This window comes from Schistocerca nitens, chromosome 2 (genome assembly GCF_023898315.1).
Source record: "Schistocerca nitens isolate TAMUIC-IGC-003100 chromosome 2, iqSchNite1.1, whole genome shotgun sequence".
NCBI lineage: Eukaryota > Metazoa > Arthropoda > Insecta > Orthoptera > Acrididae > Schistocerca > Schistocerca nitens.
Genome location: NC_064615.1, coordinates 807,495,712 through 807,514,210, shown reverse-complemented (window position 1 = coordinate 807,514,210; position 18,499 = coordinate 807,495,712). Strand labels below are relative to the sequence as shown.

Here is an 18,499-nt window from a genome sequence, read left to right as displayed (position 1 = left end):
CCAGTGTCAGTGACTCAATATACCATTTCAGGCATTGCGTGCCGCTAAAGAGAGGAATTCAAATCGTATGAACGATCCCATGAGTGACCAACATCTATTAACCGGCTTCCGTAGAATACTCTAAAAGCGGTGTTGTGTCAGCAACCATCAACTACAACGGCAGCGCCTGTACAGAAATCTACGGAAGCCAGTTCATAGATGTTGTCCACTAGTGGGAACGTATAAAGGACTGGAGTTCACCCCACCAGTGTCGTTTAAGGCATGAAGACGGTGAGCCACCCAAACTGGTTACAATATAATAAAGTAATATGTTCAGAAAGGAGAAATTCCGATCTCTTCCGCATACTGGCAGTGAAAGAATTCGTCAGATTACCTTCCATTAGGAACCTGGGTGCAGTCAACGACTGTGATAGGACTTTCAAATGATAGAGCACAGCAGTCAGTCTCCTTTTCTTGCAGGTTTTATTCGGCAAATCTAGATTTCGGCTAGTTCCTAGCCATTATCAGTGCACCATTTGATAGCGTCAATGCCTACTCTAACACGTCAGTCCCATGTTCTAAGACGTCAGTCCCCAAACAACAGGGGACTGATGTATTAGAACGTACATTGATCCTATGAAATGGTACATTGATAATGGCTAAGCACTAGCCGTAATCTAGATGTTCCTAACAAAGCCTGCAAGAAAAGGACGATTGATTGCTGTGCTCTATCATATGAAAATGAAGGAATTCACTGGCGACAAATGAAAATGTGTACCAAGTCTCACATAGATAACAAAATATCAAAACGACGGCTGTGGGTGTTTAATTTTATTACGTAAGTGAACGGCCGAAGTCCCGCAGGCCATGATGGACATACAAAAACTTGAAAACAATGCAGCAGCTGTGGTGCTCCGGGAGCATGAGATGATATCGGAGCAAGTGAAAACCAATCATTGTTCTACATCTTTTGCGACATTTTGAACATGGCAAAGATTGCTGCCCACTGGGTTTAGCGATAGCTCACACGCATTCAAAAACTTGTCGAACCGAAACATCAGGGCGCCAGGCCAATGTAGATCATTCTTTTAGCTGCCGGTTCACCATGGACCAGTGCTGGGTGTATAGCGACGACTCCGAGACAGAGGATCAAAGCGAGCATTGGAAATATCTCCATTGTTGTGTGCGACTTTGTACACAGAAATGGTCAGTGTACTAGTTAACACAACAAACAGATGATTTACTTGTACTTCTACACGTGTACGGAGACTCATTACAAATAATATAGCGAGAAATAAAGTCCAGCTCTTTCAATAGCAACAAGAACGAGGCTCTCTGTGCTGAAGCAAGAACGATGGAGTCTGAGCCGCGACTGATGAGACGCTATCAATGCCTCTTCATTCTACTTTGATTTTCCTTTAACAGCAAAGGACACTCTCGCAGATTTCTAGAGGATTGTCGGGCGGCTGTTAAGCTGACAGCTGTGGCTTATGATGGTGATTGCTACGAAGTTATAGCTGCGTGGGAACTCCTGGCGGGTTTACTACGTGAGAGGGACGAGAAAATTGCTTGGCGTAGCAGAAAGAAAGAAAGAAAGAAATTGTTTCTGTTTTGTTTGTAGATATTGTGTGACACCTTACGGTGTGTAGAGAGTACTTCGGGTGCCACTGTAATCTTTCTTGCCTTTCCTGTTTCATTCACGAACCATGGGCTGGAAGAGCAACTGTCGGCAAACAGCCGTACGATGTGGAATTTCTCGGATTTTTCCGTCAGGGTGATTTTGTGTAGAGCATGCAGGGGCGGTAATAAGCGTAACGGACAAAATATTTGTCGCTTTCAGTAGACATCACGCTAGAACTGTGTAATATCTTCTCTAGCCTCGACAATGGCCACAACTCAGCGAATAAGAGAGGCCATAAATTTCTTTAGATATTTTTCATGCTGATGAAGCTATTCGTTGATAATCAGAACCCGTACAACTACCAAACTGCGGGTGTCGATTATACGTTTCACATCTGTTCCAAATAGTGCGAGACGGAGTTGTGATAGTGTGTCCCCGAGTTTTCCTCATGCCAGGAAAGTATGCACAGTCCTGTGAACACAGCCTAAATTATCTTGGCAGACGGGGGGTGTACCTACACCACTTACTCACTATGAAGATGTAGAAGAAACTGAAACACTTGATCACGGACAGTAATGAAATGAACTTCATGGTTCAAGATCACAGAAACCTAAGTCAGTGGACCCTAGTCATGGTGCAAAAAGCACTGTAGCGTATCGAACGTATTTGGTCAAAAAATACGCCAGAGCGGCAGTGAATTCCAACAGAGCCAGCTGTAGGCGGGCGAGAGTCTTATGCATGGCATAACAAAACACAGCCGACTGGCGTTGCGAAGCAGACCCAAATGGGCGCAGTATAGCAACAAATTGGCTCTGAGCACTATGGGACTTAACATCTGAGGTCATCAGTCCCCTAGAACTTAGAACTACTTAAACCTAACTAACCTAAGGACATCACACACATCCATGCCCGAGGCAGGATTCGAACCTGCGACCGTAGCAGTCACGCGGTTCCAGACTGAAGCGCCTAGAACCGCACGGCCACACTAGCCGGCAGTATAGCAAGAGCCCACGCTGCAATACGCTAGCAGAAGGAAGGAAGCATTTCCTCACTTGCTACCACGGAAGTGTTTAGAGTACGTGCCTTAAACCCTAAATGAACATAGTCTGGAGTGTATAAGTAATCACCCATCCGTGTAAGAAATCAGTCTCGTCTCAGCATCACGGCCTGCACCATGAGCTCGGGACACCCGGGGCGACATCCTAGAATGCAGTAGGGGGACTGCTGTTGGACCACTAGACAGGACAGCCTGCCTTGAGTTACGAGGGAGCCACCCACTCCCTGGAGGAAGTTCACGGCCATTGTCAGCTGTGCCGCCACGCTGTCACCACGGTCGCAGCCAGAGACGATGCTCGCAGCATCATTCGAGTGACGCAACACTCGGCCTCGCTCTTCGGGCTGTCAGCAACGCCGGACATTTATTGTTTTGCGTGACGGGCAACTGGACGCCTCCACCAAGCTGTTCCTGATGTTCAATGGCCGAGGGCCAGAATAAAGAAATTAATAGAACAAATCTACTGTCGTCCTGACGTATCGTTTCACTCTCCACGGGTGACAATCCAAGGGTCATTTAACATCATCAACACAACGTAAATCCACTGCCGTCCTGGACTACAACACTTCACTGCCATGATCGTCAGCAGCGACTGCCTGGCAACAATTCTACAGAAGATACAGCTCTCCAAAGTGAACATTGTGTTCTTTTAGGAAGGTGACTAGTGTTTCATCCTCTGAGGTTACGTTTGTTGACTCTTTGTGGAACGTGCGGGCTCGAAGTTCTAACAGCAGCAGTAAACATCTCCGCGGATTCCATCACCTCTCATTTAGCGTTGCTACTTGAATAAAATGAACATCTCCATGTCATTCTCACGCTAACTAAACTACCTCTAAATAAAACACGCCGTTATTCTTTGAATATCTTCTATCTCCCTTTGATTCCTACGTTGTGAGACAGGCAGACAGACGAAGAGTACTAAGGAATTCCTTTTAAATCCCTGGTTCTGTGTATGAAATAGTTTCCTTCAGCGTTTTTCCAGTGATAACCGTCATGGACCAACTACTGTCATCCGAAGGAACACAATAGTTTCTTAATATAATAAGATCAAATGCTTCGCTATCCAACTAACGGAACTCACCAGATTTTTTTCATGTAAAGTTGGCTGGTTGGTTGCTTGGTCTGTTTGAGGGAAGCAACCAAACAGCGACGTCATCAATCCCGTCGTTTAGGGAAGGATGGGAAAAGAAGTCGGCTGTGGCCTTTCAAAGGAACGCTCCCAAAATTTGCTTGAAGCGATTTAGGGAAATTACGGGAAACCTAAATGAGGATGGCCCGATGCGGGTTTGAACTGCCGTCCTACCGAACGCGAGTCCAGTGTGCTAATCACTGCGCCATCTCGCTCGGTTGCATGGATGTTATCGGTATCTTTGGGCAAGATACAACACAGCGTATTACCGCACAAATAACGGTGACTATTACATTTACTTCAATCGATCTTAATTGCGTCTGTACAAATGTTGGTATTGGTATACTTTTCGTCCCTCAGTATCGTAACAAAAACTATTAAAACGAACCTAAAGTTAATAAGAAAAACAATGGATTGAAATCCAACTTCAGTTGTTAAAACCCACTGCCGGTAGTGGCTAATGGCGCCATGAGAATAAACTAACAGGCTCTGCGGCCGCCAGCGAGGGCGCGTAAGGCTTCCTGCTGCGTCGTCGTTATTTCCATCATATAGCCGCTCCGACACCATGCTGCTTGAAACTTGTTTGCCCTTAGTTTCTTTATTGGATCTGTCTTTCAACTGGAGGCTCTTCATCGTGTACTGATCTGAGCATCTACTTTCATGTGTTTGTATATTCGTCCTCTTCTAATGTCATCCATCATTCCAATTCTCTTCCTACCTCTTCCTCTCATTACTTCCACTTTTCCCTCCAATTCTTTGTTGTAGACAGTGTCCCAGCCAATATTTTTTCTTCTTTCTGATTACTTCCAATAATCTTGCTTCTCCTACCCTCATTACTTCTTTACACTTTAGTCTGTCAGTGCACTTTATCTCAAGCATTCTTCTCTGTAGCCACCTTTCAAACCTTTTAAAATATCTTTCGCCTTTCTTTTCAACTGTCCATGATTCACTTCAGTAGAACTCTACAATCCACACATAATGTTTACCAAATCTTTCCCTCAGCTTCAAAGGTAATTTCTAGATGTTAGTAACCTCTACACCTTTTCAGATGCTCTGTACGTCCATCTTATTCAGACGGTTACGAGACCTCGGCTGTTCAGTATAGAATGTCGAATTTCCAATTTTTATTTTATTGACCAACCACTTTCTGCGATATATTTACGCCATCTTCAGGCCCCCTTGGCCAACGTGTAGGAAGATTCGTATCTACTGGACGAAGATGTGGGCATCTTCCTACACGTTGTACAGGAGACCTGAGTATGGTGTGATGTATTGCCGAAACTGGTTGCTCAATAAAATAACAACTGGTAATTTAGACAGCTGAAAGGTGTTTTGATTCAACATTTTTTTCAGATGCTGTCTTTCCCGTAGATATTACCCTCCAGTTTTCTTCTGGGCAATTTCCATGTCATTGAACTTCCCATGTACAGAAAGAATTTTAAATGATCTTTTTCCATCTAAGAGTATGTTAACAGGAGCTTTCTTCTTGCTTATTGTCATCAGTTTTGTCTTTCCTGTATCTATCTTCATCCTGTACTAATGCCCCCTTCTTACAATACTCTAGAACGTATTGGGTAGCTCCTCTTCCGATTCCGCCAGCACTACTTGATCATCGACCTAGACTTTATCCTTTCTCCTCCAATTACACTGCCTCTTGCATCCTCTATGGCCTTATATATCACTTCTTCTCCATATACCTTGTTGCATGAGTGACAAAAAAAAAGTATGCTAAATTTAAAACAGGGCAAAATCCCCAAGACTGGCGATGTTTTACACAAGCTCTAAATTTAACGCGCACTTCAATGCGACATGCTTTTAATAGTTTCCACAAATAAAATCTGTCTGGAAATTTGACACAAAATCAGAAGAGATGATGATCGTATGTAAAGTACACGCAGCGGCAAGACACAACTCCTACCTTCACTGCGCCATAGCAATGTTATTGTTACCGATGACAATACTATTAAAACAGATGTTATTAAACAGTTCCCCGAAATTCCTTCTACAAAGAAGACGAAGTAAGTATACCGGTATTCGAATAAAGAACATCTGACAACATGAAAATTCGTTATTCTTGGTACAGCGAAGCAATTTAAATCTCTTCCTGTCCAGATCGTATACCAATTACGTTATTTTCGGAATATGCTGATAATAGTTACATATCTTTTAATCATATACAACCGCTCGCTCGACGAAAAGTACGGTACCTAAATCCTGAAAAGCTGCACAGGTTACACCAACACTCAAGAAAGGAAATAGGAGTAATTCGCTGAATTACAGATCCAATTCACTGATGTCGATTTGCAGAAGAATTTCGGACATACGTGTTCGATCATTATTAACTACCTTGTGGAAAACGATCTATTGACACATAGTCAAACAGATTAAGAAAATATCATTCCTGTGAAACTCAACTGGCCCTTTATTCATGCGAAGTAACGAGTGCTTTCGACAAGGGATCTCATATTGATTCAGCATTATTTTATTTCCAGGAGGCTTTTGACACCGTTCCTGTCAAGCGGCTTCTAATCAAACTGCGTGGCTATCGAGTATCGTCAAATTGAGCGACTGGATTCGTGATTTCCTGTCAGAAAGGTCCCAGTTCGTATTTACTGACGCAAAATCACGGGTAAAACTGTTAGTGGTGTTTGGTGTTCTCCAAAAAAAACGTTATAGGCCACCTGCTGTTCCTAATCTGTATAAACGATTGAGAAGAGAATCTGAATAGTTCTTTTAGATTGTTTGCAGATGATGCTGTCGTTTACCGTCCAATTAGGTCATCAGAAGATCAAAATCAATTTTAAAATGATTTGTACGAGATATCAGTATGTTGTGGAAAGTGGCAATTGACTCAGTAATGAAAAGTTTGAGATCATCCACACGAGTACTAAACGAAAATCGTTAAATTTAAGTTAGACGGCTAACTACACGAATCTGCTAAAGGAACCGTCCAGCCATCTTCAGGTGAGTGTCTGCTAGTGGGGGACACTCACCCGAAGAAGGCTAGACGGTTGGCAGCCGAAATATTGTGGCAAGAAGTCAGTATGATCTAGCTGCAATCCCGAAACCTCATAGAATATTCAGAACGTCGGGAAAATTTAAGAATCACAAAAATTGGAACGTTCGCACAGAGAATGCTGTGGGGAAGGCAAAACAAAGACTGCGTTTAATTGGGAGAACACTTAGATACAACCGGCCTACTAAGAAGTCTGCCAACTCTAAGCTTTCCCGTCCTGTGGCAGAGTACTGCTGTGCGGAGTGGTATTCGTATCAGATAGGGTTGATGGAGGACGTCAAAAAGTTCAAAGAAGGGCAGCCCTTTTTTATTTATCGGCAAATAGAGGAGAGAGTGTCACGGTTAAATGGTTTAAATGGCTCTGAGCACTATGGGACTTAACTTCTGAGGTCATCAGTCCCCTAGAACTTAGAACTACTTAAACCTAACTAACCTAAGGACATCACACACATCCATTCCCGAGGCAGGATTCGAACCTGCGACCGTAGCGGTCGCGTGGTTCCAGTCTGTAGCGCCTAGAACCGCTCGGCCACATCGGCCGGCAGAGTGTCACGGATATGGTTCGTTAGTGTGGCAGTCATTAAAACAGAGGCGTTTTTCGTTGCCTCGAGATCACAAACTTTATCCTTCGAATGCGAAAATACTTTGTGGAGGCCCACCTACACAGAAAGATGCGATAATCGTAATAAAATACGAGAAATCAGAGGTTGTACGAAAAGATTTAAGTGTTCGTTTCCCCGCGCACTGTTTGCGAATGTACGATGAACCATCTTCCAGGCACTTAAGTGAGAATTGCAGAACAGTCATGTAGATGTACAGCTTAAAATCAAACTTGCAATCCCTTATCTTCTGCATAAGGTACACATCAAAGATAATAGACAGAAAAAATCTCAGGCAAAACTCTTGAACAGTATAATAAATTGAAGCTATAATATAATATTGATGCATATGATTAATCAATATTGATAGCAAGATTCAACAGAAATTCCATCCTTCATTAGGTTATCCTGAAAAACTGCACGATAGGGTGATAGATCACGTCACGAGGAACAACTTTTGTTAGAGACAAATGTTCGCTGACGCTTTCCGGTGACTGTACGTGTCCTTTAGTATTCTCCAGCCCTGGGACGACGAGATATGACCCAACTAGCAGGGTCTAATAATCATCCGTGTACTATATACCCAGTAAACTAATTGATTTTTATCAAGAGAACCCTAAGAATGAGTGTGTCCCAAATGGAGAAAGATACATTGAAGAGCCAAAGAAACTGGTACCTCCGTCAAATACCGTGTTGAGCCCACTCGAGCACGCAGAAGTGCCGCAACCCTACGTATCACAGACTCGACTAAATTCTGAAAGAAAAAAAAAAATCAAAATGTATGTGAAACCTTACGGCTTAACTGCTAAGATCATCAGTCCCTAAGCTTACACAATACTTAACCTAAATCATCCTAACGACAAACACACACACCCAAGCCCAAGGGAGGACTCGAACCTAAGCCGGGACCAGCCGCACAGTCCATGACTAAAGCGCCTTAGACCGCTCGGCTGATCTGAAGTAAAGCTGGAGAGAACTGACAAAATGAATTCTGCAGGGCTATCTATAAATCCGTAAGAGTACGAGAGCGTGGAGATCTCTTCGGAACAGCACATGACAAGGCATCCCAGATAGGTTCAAAATGTTCATGTCTGGGGAGTTTGGTGGCTAGCGGAAGCGTTTAAACTGAGAAGAGTGTTCCTGGAGCCACTCTGTAGCAATTTTGGAAGTGTGAGGTGTCCTCTGGAATTGCCCAAGTCCGTCGGAATGCACAATGGGCATGAATGGATGCAGGTGATCAGACAGGATGCTTATGTACGTTCCACATGTCAGAGTCGTACCTAGACGTATCACGGGTCCTATATCATTCCAAGTGCACACTATTACAGAGCCTCCACCAGCTCGAACAGTCCCCTGCTGACGTGCAGGGTCCATGGATTCATGACGTTGTTTCCATACTCGTACACGCCCACCGGCTCGATACAATTTGAAACGAGACTCGTCCGACCAGTCAGCATGTTTCCAGACAGTCCAATGTCGGTGTTGACGGAAGCAGGCGTAAAGCTCTGTGTCGTGAGGTCATCAAGGGGACACGAGTGGGCCTTCCGCTCCGAAAGCCCATATCGATGATGTTTCGTTGAATGGTTCGCACGCTGACACTTGTTGATGGCCCAGCACTGAAATCTGCAGCAATTTGCGGAAGGGTTGCACTTCTGTCGCGCTGAACGATTCTCTTCAGTCATCGTTGGTCTCATTCTTGCAGGATCTTTTTCCGGCCGCAGCGATGTTGGTGATTTGATGTTTAACCACATTCCTGTTATTCACGGTACACTCGTGAAATGGTCATACTGGAAAATCCCCACTTCATCGCTACCTCGGAGATGCTGTTTCCCTTCGCTCGTGCGCCGACTATAACACCACGTCCAAACTCACTTAAATCTTGATGACCAGCCATTACAGCAGCTGTAACCGACCTAACAACTGCGCCAGACACTTGTTGCCTTATATAGGCGTTGCCGACCGCTGCGCCGTATTCTGCCTATTTACATAGATCTTTATTTGAATATGCATGCCTGTACCAGTTTCTTCGGCACTACAGTGTCGTTTCTCTCTCTCTCTCTCTCTCTCTCGTTCTCTCTCTCTCTCTCTGTATGGAAATACTCATGCATATATTAGTTTCTTTGGCGCTTCAGTGTATTTCAGATCCTCAACCTGCCCCCTTTCACGCAGAGCGGATGACTGGATTATAGATAACACACATTTCGTACGAGCGCCGCAGAGTGCCTATGTCAATGAGGTGTTCCAGACATTGTCGGAATGTTCGTGTAAGTACTTGTCTTTCTGCAAGCAAGCGCGTTTTCTGATTCGAGGTACGTCATGCAGCAGGCGGCACTGCACGGCCGAGCAAAGAATCGTCTAACCACGAAAGGTAGTCCCACGGGGCCTTCGAGAATCTGCATGGCATGGAGTATGTCGTTTTGAACCCAGAGATTCCATATTAGCATGACAGTATGGGACCCCAATCAACGCGAGCAGAGATATTGCAGAGCGATAAAGACCACTTTCAACACATCACGATCCTTCTGCTATCGAATTCTGACACGTGATTCTTACTCGATTTAAAATACAGCCATGTCAGAGAACAATCAACATTCAAATGCGATTTTGGATGGAGATTCCGCTGAGCAGAATGAATATGGTGGCACTTCTACCTAGTTCGTGCAGTTGTGCTTAATTATTAATAATTTGCGCATTCAGGTATGCCGGCTGTGAAGTAACTAAACAAATTGTAGATGAGAAACGTCTCTGTGTAGTTTGTTTTGGTGGTTTCTTCCAGCAGTTCCACACACAGCATTGGTAACTAACACAGTAAACTTATTCTGTTGAAGGGTCGAACTATTCGAAGAGTACAGCCTTTATCCACTGGCCAAAATCGATGAAACAGCCAACCAGTACCCATGGGGAACTGCGCGGAGTTGATGTGGCCGGAGTGAGTGTACGTGGTCAATGTCGAGCCCAAATTCTTTCTTAGTTTCTTTTAAACCTGCGTTATATATACGAGAGTGCTGTGCAAAGATTTCATTGTGCCTAGGAGTATCTATGTGTTGGTAATCACAGAGAATTATCAATCATGTGCTCAGTACTCTAGTTAGCCTTTCCCCTTTCAGATTAGTGAAATATCGCTGCATAAGAAATCCAAGGGAACAAATTTTGTAATAGAAATATTTTGTAGAAGTAGAAATTATGGTGCATGACAATGCAGAGAAAGACAATGCTGGTTTTTTTATACTAGTTTGAGTTTGCTTTTGTGTCTTTAAAAGGACTGAAAGGAATTTCAAGGGATTTCTTTTTGTCAGTTATAAACAGTTCACAAAGTGTATCCTGACAGTGCGAAGACAAATGAGTCTGGTAAAATTTGCGCTGTCAGGTCTTGCACGTTTATGTGAATAGTAATTAATAATTTTGAAGAGAGAATCAAAAACTAATTTGCTACAACAGAAATTTGAAAAAAAATAAGAATAATAATGCAACTCATCATTCTTGTAGTGCAGCCAGAGCAGACTCAAGTTATTCGTTGAAAGGTAATAACTTGTTGTAGGCCTAAATGACCATTTTGAAACAATATTAGGAACAGTTTTGAATTAGTGAAATTTCTTGTAAATTCAACAGTTGTTTTTTTTTTTTTTTTTTTTTTTTTTTACAATAGGACATATTTAAATTACATGAGAGTTAATCATTTTGATTATTCTTGTGAAATCATTCTTTTCATCATCTCATTTACAGACAGTCAGAAGCAGTTCATATTGATTAAAATCACGTTCCTAAATGTAATTTGCATAAATAAGCTCATGTCCAAGAGTAGGGTAGCTACGCCAGTTCTAGATCAGAATCTGTAATCGGATTTTGAAGTCATAAGGTTTCCAGATTGTTAGCGAGAAATGCAGTTACACACACGTTCAGCATACAACTTTCAACACACGTGCAACTTTCAAGATTTAATCAACAATTTGGGTAGGTCTACACCACAAACATATCCCCGAACGTTACTGACTCCATGCAACTCATACAAGCGAGAAGCTGGAACATCATGCAATAGTAAAGCTTGCAGCCGACAATGATAGAAAGTGCCCAACAGATGGGCAACAATGTCGCGAATGTTTGAAAGTGCGTTGCGGGCTTGCCGGGATTCTAGGCGCTATCTAGCTCACGCCCTTGCCGCGTTGCACCACAAAACAAAAAGAGGCGTAAGTGAGTTTTGCTATTTGGATAGTAAAATAACTGCGATGACCCAGTAAAGAGGATAGCAAGAACAGAATGAAGAAATAGGAACGCTGAATCTGTTATAAGGTAGAAGTAGCACCACTAGATATAAAAATTACGTCTTCTAGGTCATCACCACAGAAATAACCAGAAGTCACATATGTACGGAGCTTTGCATATAGTAGGCCTGTTAAACCGTTCATAGGTAGAAATACTCTAACCACCTATCAACCCCCCCTTCCCCCCAAACACACACACACACACACACACACACACACACACACACACACAAATTGTTCATATGGCTCTGAGCACTATGGGACTTAACTTCTGAGGTCATCAGTCCTCTAGAACTTCGAACTACTTAAACCTAACTAACCAAAGGACATCACACACATCCAGACTGTAGCGCCTAGAACCGCTCGGCCACAACGGCGGACCCTCCCCCTCCCCCCAACACACACACAGAACTTAGATTACATTTTAAGAGAATACCACAGCGTAGAAGACAGACTTATGGCATGAATCCATGTAATTCCGAAGAAGCTTCCCTACAGATTTCTATCACCAGGATTAGAAATCAGTATGCCACATAGAAGTAAGCGTTCCGGAATGGCACTGGCGATGGAATCTTACATATTCGAGCCTACGTTCTTTTTTTTACCCTTCCCAATCGACTCATCTTAAATTCTTCCAATTTCTCAATCTAATATTACACTACTGCTACACCACGAAGATGACGTGCTACAGAAGCGAAATTTAACGGACAGGAAGAAGAAGTTGTGATATGCAAATGATTAGCTTTTCAGAGCATTCACACAAGATTGGCGCCGGTGGCGACACCTATAACGTGCTGACACGTGGAACGTTTCCAACCGATTTCTCGAACACAAACAGCAGTTGACCGGCGTTGCCTGGTGAAACGTTGTTGTGACGCCTCGTGTAAGGAGGAGAAATGCGTACCATCACGTTTCCGACTTTGATAAAGGTCGGATTGTAGCCTACGCGATTGCGGTTTATCGTGTCGCGACACTTCTGCTCGAGTTGGTCGAGATCCAATGACTGTTAGCAGAATATGGAATCGGTGGGTTCAGAAGGGTAATACGGAACGCCGTGCTGGATCCCAACGGCCTCGTATCACTAGCAGTCGAGATGACAGGCATATTATCCGCATGGCTGTAATGGATCGTGCAGCCACATCTCGATGCCTGAGTCAACAGATGGAGACGTTTGCAAGACAACAACCATCTGCACGAACAGTTCGACGACGTTTGCAGCAGCATGGATTATCAGCTCGGAGACCATGGCTACGGTTACTCTTGACGCTGCATTACAGACAGGAACGCCTGCGATGGTGTACTCAACGACGAACCTGGGTGCACGAATGGCAAAACGTCATTTTTTCGGATGAATCCAGGTTCTGTTTACAGCATCATGATGGTCACATCCGTGTTTGGCGACATCGCGGTGAACGCACATTGGAAGCGTTCATTCGTCATCGCCATACTGGCGTATAACCCGGCGTGATGGTATGGGTTGCCATTGGTTACACGTCTCGGTCACCTCTTGTTCGTATTGACGGCACTTTGAACAGTGAACGTTACATTTCAGATGTGTTACGACCCGTGGCTCTACCCTTCATTCGATCCTTGCGAAACCCTACATTTCAGCAGGATAATGCACGACCGTATGTTCAGGTCCTGTACGGGCCTTTCTGGTTACAGAAAATGTTCGACTGTTGCCCTGGCCAGCACATTCTCTAGATCTCTCACCAATTGAAAACGTCTCGTCAATGGTGGCCGAGCAACTGGCTCGTCACAATACGCCAGTCTTGATGAACTGTAGTATCGTGTTGAAGCTGCATGGGCAGCTGTACCTGTACACGCCATCCAAGCTCTGTTTGGCTCAATGCCCAGACGTATCAAGGCCGTTATTACGGCCACGGGTGGTTGTTCTGGGTACTGATTCCTCAGGATCTATGCATCCAAATTGCGTGAAAATGTAATCACATGTCAGTTCTAGTATAATATATTTGTCCTATGAATATCCGTTTATCATCTGCATTTCTTCTTCGTGTAGCAATTTTAATGGCCAGTAGTGTAATAACGTATTTATTAAGGCCATAAATATTGACCAAATCTTATTTTGAACACGTTGTTATAAAATGTAATGTAAAACCGGTAGTTGCCTAGGAGAAATATCATCAATAAAAAATGTAAATATTAGGTGGAACGAGGTCTTGAGAGAGTGCGCGTGAGTTACGTGTTTGTAAACTGCACACGTTTCATAACAAAACTACTGCATTATCTGTCAACATTGGTGGCGTGATATCTCCACGGTTGATTTTACCACCGTTTACAGTTCGTGACCGGTTATCATGGATGTGGAAGTCCTCAGAGAAGGAACTTGTTGCCGTACATTCGATGTACTGCGCGACGTGATATACTGCAGTGCTCGGAATCGGGAACAAAGGTACAGAGAAAAGTTTCGCAAGATCGATCATTCATACGGGATGAAATTTATCGCCTTAGATCAAATCTTAAGATAAGTTGGATCTTTGAAGTCTAAAGGAGTTGGCCAAGGCTGCTGTCGAAGACTTATTCTCACAATCGTCTTTGAAAAGACGCTGTAGCTGAAGTCGTTCCCACAACTTGTAATGTGCTTTACCATGAAAGGGTATGAGACGAAACTTTTGAGTACCACCGAAAAGAAATCATCCAGTACACTTTTTCTAGAGTTGTTGCTACAGTTAAGATCGTCATTGTCGGTACTGTACGACGTTACAAAGAAATATTACAGAATACCTATGTCTAAACACACATACGTACACGCGCATACACAACACGTAGTTCATTCGAATATACAACAGATAAGGTCATCAGACTAATGTTTACTGAATTGAGAGTTACCACTACTTTCCGCCGTCCCTTCGCTTCAACCAAATTATTCTATGATCCTCCGATACAGGAAAAAACAAAAAGGAAACTGAAGGATAATGACGTAAAATGCGATACTAATTAATTTATTTCAGTGATCGAAAGTTTAATTTTTGGAAACATTGCACGATTTTCTGTTGACGCACGTTTTAGACTGATTATTTACATACTAAATGCAGATGGTTGCAGACATTTCAAGAAGACTTCTGCCGTTTTTGATTGTGAAACCAGAAGTTTGGTGACACTTTGACACCCACATTTGACGAAAGATTGTTACACTGTAACGGAGAATTAGTTTCGTCCAGAAATTTGAACGATAACAGTAATATTTTTACGAAAAAATGAAGCGAGTAATAGAACGTTGAACAAATAATGCTTTCCAGTGACAGTGTTGCGTGAGGTACTTCCTTCAGGATCATTATCATTGCTGCTACATTTCAGACAGTTGAACATATTGTAAAAGCCTACAGCACTTACTACGGGAGCAGTACATTAGGGACAGAGAAAGCAGGCGCTCAACATTCTCGGTCACCAATCTTCATGATGAGGATACTGTAAACAGTGTCAAGGCAACGACAGCTGTCTTCAAATGGCTGCACGCTATGGCATAGCCTCCGGAAAATGAAGTACAAAATTAACTTATCGATATTCAACAAGAAAGAAGCGCTATATGCCCTCTTAGAATCGTATTAATTGTAATCTTTGTCTCGTGGTATAAAAGAAAATCACGTTTTTTATTTCATGGTCTTCTGTGTCTTCTTGGTTCTGATGCCCAAGCTGACGGACGCAACCGTTCCAGCGGCGAGGGTTGACTTTAGTGATGTTGAAGAGAAAACCGTGAAGCACAGGCGTTATGAGAAATGGATGAACTTTGCAAACGCTGTAACTTTTTTCCAGACAACGAGTTGTACGTAACTTCCGACTACTGCGGAGAGAACCGTTAGTAACTCTGTACTTCGCCGGCCGCGGTGGTCTCGCGGTTAAGGCGCTCAGTCCGGAACCGCGCGACTGCTACGGTCGCAGGTTCGAATCCTGCCTCGGGCATGGATGTGTGTGATGTCCTTAGGTTAGTTAGGTTTAAGTAGTTCTAAGTTCTAGGGGACTGATGACCAGAGATGTTAAGTCCCATAGTGCTCAGAGCCATTTGAGCCATTTGAACTCTGTACTTCCGATATGGCTTGGTATGTCGTACTTCAAGGATCTTACATTTCCACAATTCATAGTTATTCGTAGAAGCGTCGATACTTACCTTCATGTCCAAGAACAAAAATGATCCGTTTGATATTGTGAAATGACAGTATAATGCCACCTTTTGCAGTCTTGATTCAAAGCAGGATTATCAAAGTGTGGCTCACGAGCCATTTATCCTCCAGTGAGTGCTTCGAGGCACAAATTATTAAAACTTTCATTTTTATTTCGTTATCTGACTCGAACTCTTATATTAATGGCGCTACAGTCTGGAACCGCGCGACCGCTACGGTCGCAGGTTCGAATCCTGCCTCGGGCATGGATGTGTGTGATGTTCTTAGGTTAGTTAGGTTTAAGTAGTTCTAGGGGACTGATGACCTCAGAAGTTAAGCCCCATAGTGCTCAGAGCCATTTGAGCATTTTTTTGTAAGCTACAAATGTCATTCTCCCTCTCCCCTTTCTCCCCTTTCCCCCTTTTCCCCTTTTCCTGACCGAGCGAGATGGCACAGTCATTGTCCGTGATTTCCGTAAATCGCTCCAGGCAAATGCTGGTACGGTTCCTTTGAAAGGGCGCGACAGATTTCCTTTCCCATCGTTGACACAATCCGAGCTTGTGCACCGTCTTTATGTCGACAGGATGTTAAAACCAATCTTCCTTTCCCTTTTTCAGTCATGAATGTTTCGCGGGAAGGACCACTGGCAAGCGTCTGTGTGGGCTCCAATCTCTCTAATTTTTCCTTCTTGGTTATTTCGCAAGGTATATGTTGGAGGAATCAATATATGGGTTGTCTCTTCTAGGAAAGTACTCTCTCGGAACTTTAACAGTAGACCACACTTTGATCCAGAAAGCCTCCTTGCAGCGTCTGTTCAGACTGACGAGCAATATCGGATACTGGTCGAACGAGTGTTTTGTAAGGTACCACGTTTGTGGCTGGACTAAACTTCCTGAGGAGTGCTCTCCGGGGGATCCTAAAGGGGGTCTAACCCGGAATGTTTTCCCGATAAAGAGATAATCATGTCACATTTTTTTTTTTCTTTAAGACCACACCACATGTTCAAAAATGGCTCTGAGCACAATGGGACGTAACTTCTGAGGTCATTAGTCCCCTAGAACTTAGAACTACTTAAACCTAACTAACCTAAGGACACCACACACATCCATGCCCGAGGCAGGATTCGAACCTGCGACCGTAGCCGCAGCGCGGTTCCAGACTGTAGCGCCTAGAACCGCTCGGCCACTCCGGCCGGCCCACGCCACATGTCCTATGGATACACATTGTGTTTCTTTAATGCAGTAGTTTCCACTGCCTTCTGCATCCTCATGCCGTTGATCGTTGATCATTGACGTTTCGTTCGATTTTCACAGTCAGTTACTGATATCCGCGGCAAGACGGTGCCCCATACGTCTATCTGTTCCTCCGTCCTCTTTGACAAGTCCGTTGGCAGAAAAAGCTGACTCGTAATGCCGGAATTCGGCCACAATTGCTGATGATTTTTATTCAAAATTCAAGCAGAGGGTGGGTTTTGTTTACTAGTCAAAGGCGCCTCCCCAAAGACTGTATGTCACAAGTTTTTAATTTACAGTCTGTTAAGTAAGATTGTGGTGAATATGCGGGTTAATCAGTAGAAAAATGTATCTGACAACAAACTAAAACATATACATACATCATATATGAACAAAAGAAAAATGCAATTACAATGAATAATACGCCCAGTCACCCGCAGCGTCGATAATTTTTTGGTATGCCCGAGGCACGTTTCAAGCCGAGTTTTTCGCGTTTTCACATGATGGACACCTTGAAATGTGTGGAACTTGCTTTGACAGCTGTTTAAAGGTGAAGATCGTTTTCCTCGTAACTTACTTTTGATGTAAAACCATAAATTTTCAATAGGATTAGCGTCAGGCGACTGTGAGGGCCAATCCAGTACCTTTACACCTTTCTCCTTTTTTTTCCAGTTGCTGCAAGCTTGCTGCGGTGCTTTGGATCATTGTCCTCCTGCAGAATCCAATCTTCATTTTCGTCAGTGAACCAAAGTTTGGCAGTCGGCATCAAACAGCTTTGATAAACGAGATACGTAAGCTGCACTCCTCTCTCTTCTTGTGTTTCTCAGTCAAGAATTCATAGTAAACTAATGGTTGATGGACAATTCATGAAGGAGAAAGGTTCCCTTTTGTTGGGATGTGTAAGAACTAAGATGGTATCTTCTACCATTTGTGTGTAATGGCGACTACACTCTTACTTAACAGACTGTACATGTCCTAGGCCTCTGGTTACAAGCACTATTTATTGGTGGTTGTTTAGGCCTAGCTCATGTAAAGAGATGAAGAACGTCGAACGTCATTTAAACATTAACAGTAAACAACGGGAATGTGACCCGAAATAGAATTCGCAATTGTGAATAAGGACAACTATCAGCTGTAGTATGTAATGACGACAATGAAGCGATAAACCGGAAGTCCGGCACAAATTTTCATTGTCGTCATTCCATTCTACAGCTGATGGTTGTCCTTATTCGCAATTGCGAATTCTTTTAATGTAAAAAAAGTTGTAAAACATAGCCTTAAAAGTACGTAAATATAGCGTCCCCACTTTTTTCCGTAGGTTTACGTAGAAGAGTTTCCTTCCAGACCAGTCCAGAATTCTCCCCAAAGTCAAAGCTGAAACTTTGACTCGTCACATTTGCCTATCCGGCGCGTGTGAGGAGAAGTCTCGTAATTTGGCGAGAGAAGAGCAGTGAACTAGCGGAACTACTCCAACCTGAAGTTCTGCCGGAGT

At 43.4% G+C, this 18,499-nt stretch overlaps 1 protein-coding gene across 10 annotated transcripts in view; it reads right to left on the bottom strand.

Annotated features, from left to right (window-relative positions):
* Positions 1 to 18,499, bottom strand: part of LOC126237066 (sodium bicarbonate cotransporter 3) — a 1,007,081-nt gene that overhangs the window by 427,122 nt on the left and 561,460 nt on the right. The window lies entirely within an intron of this gene.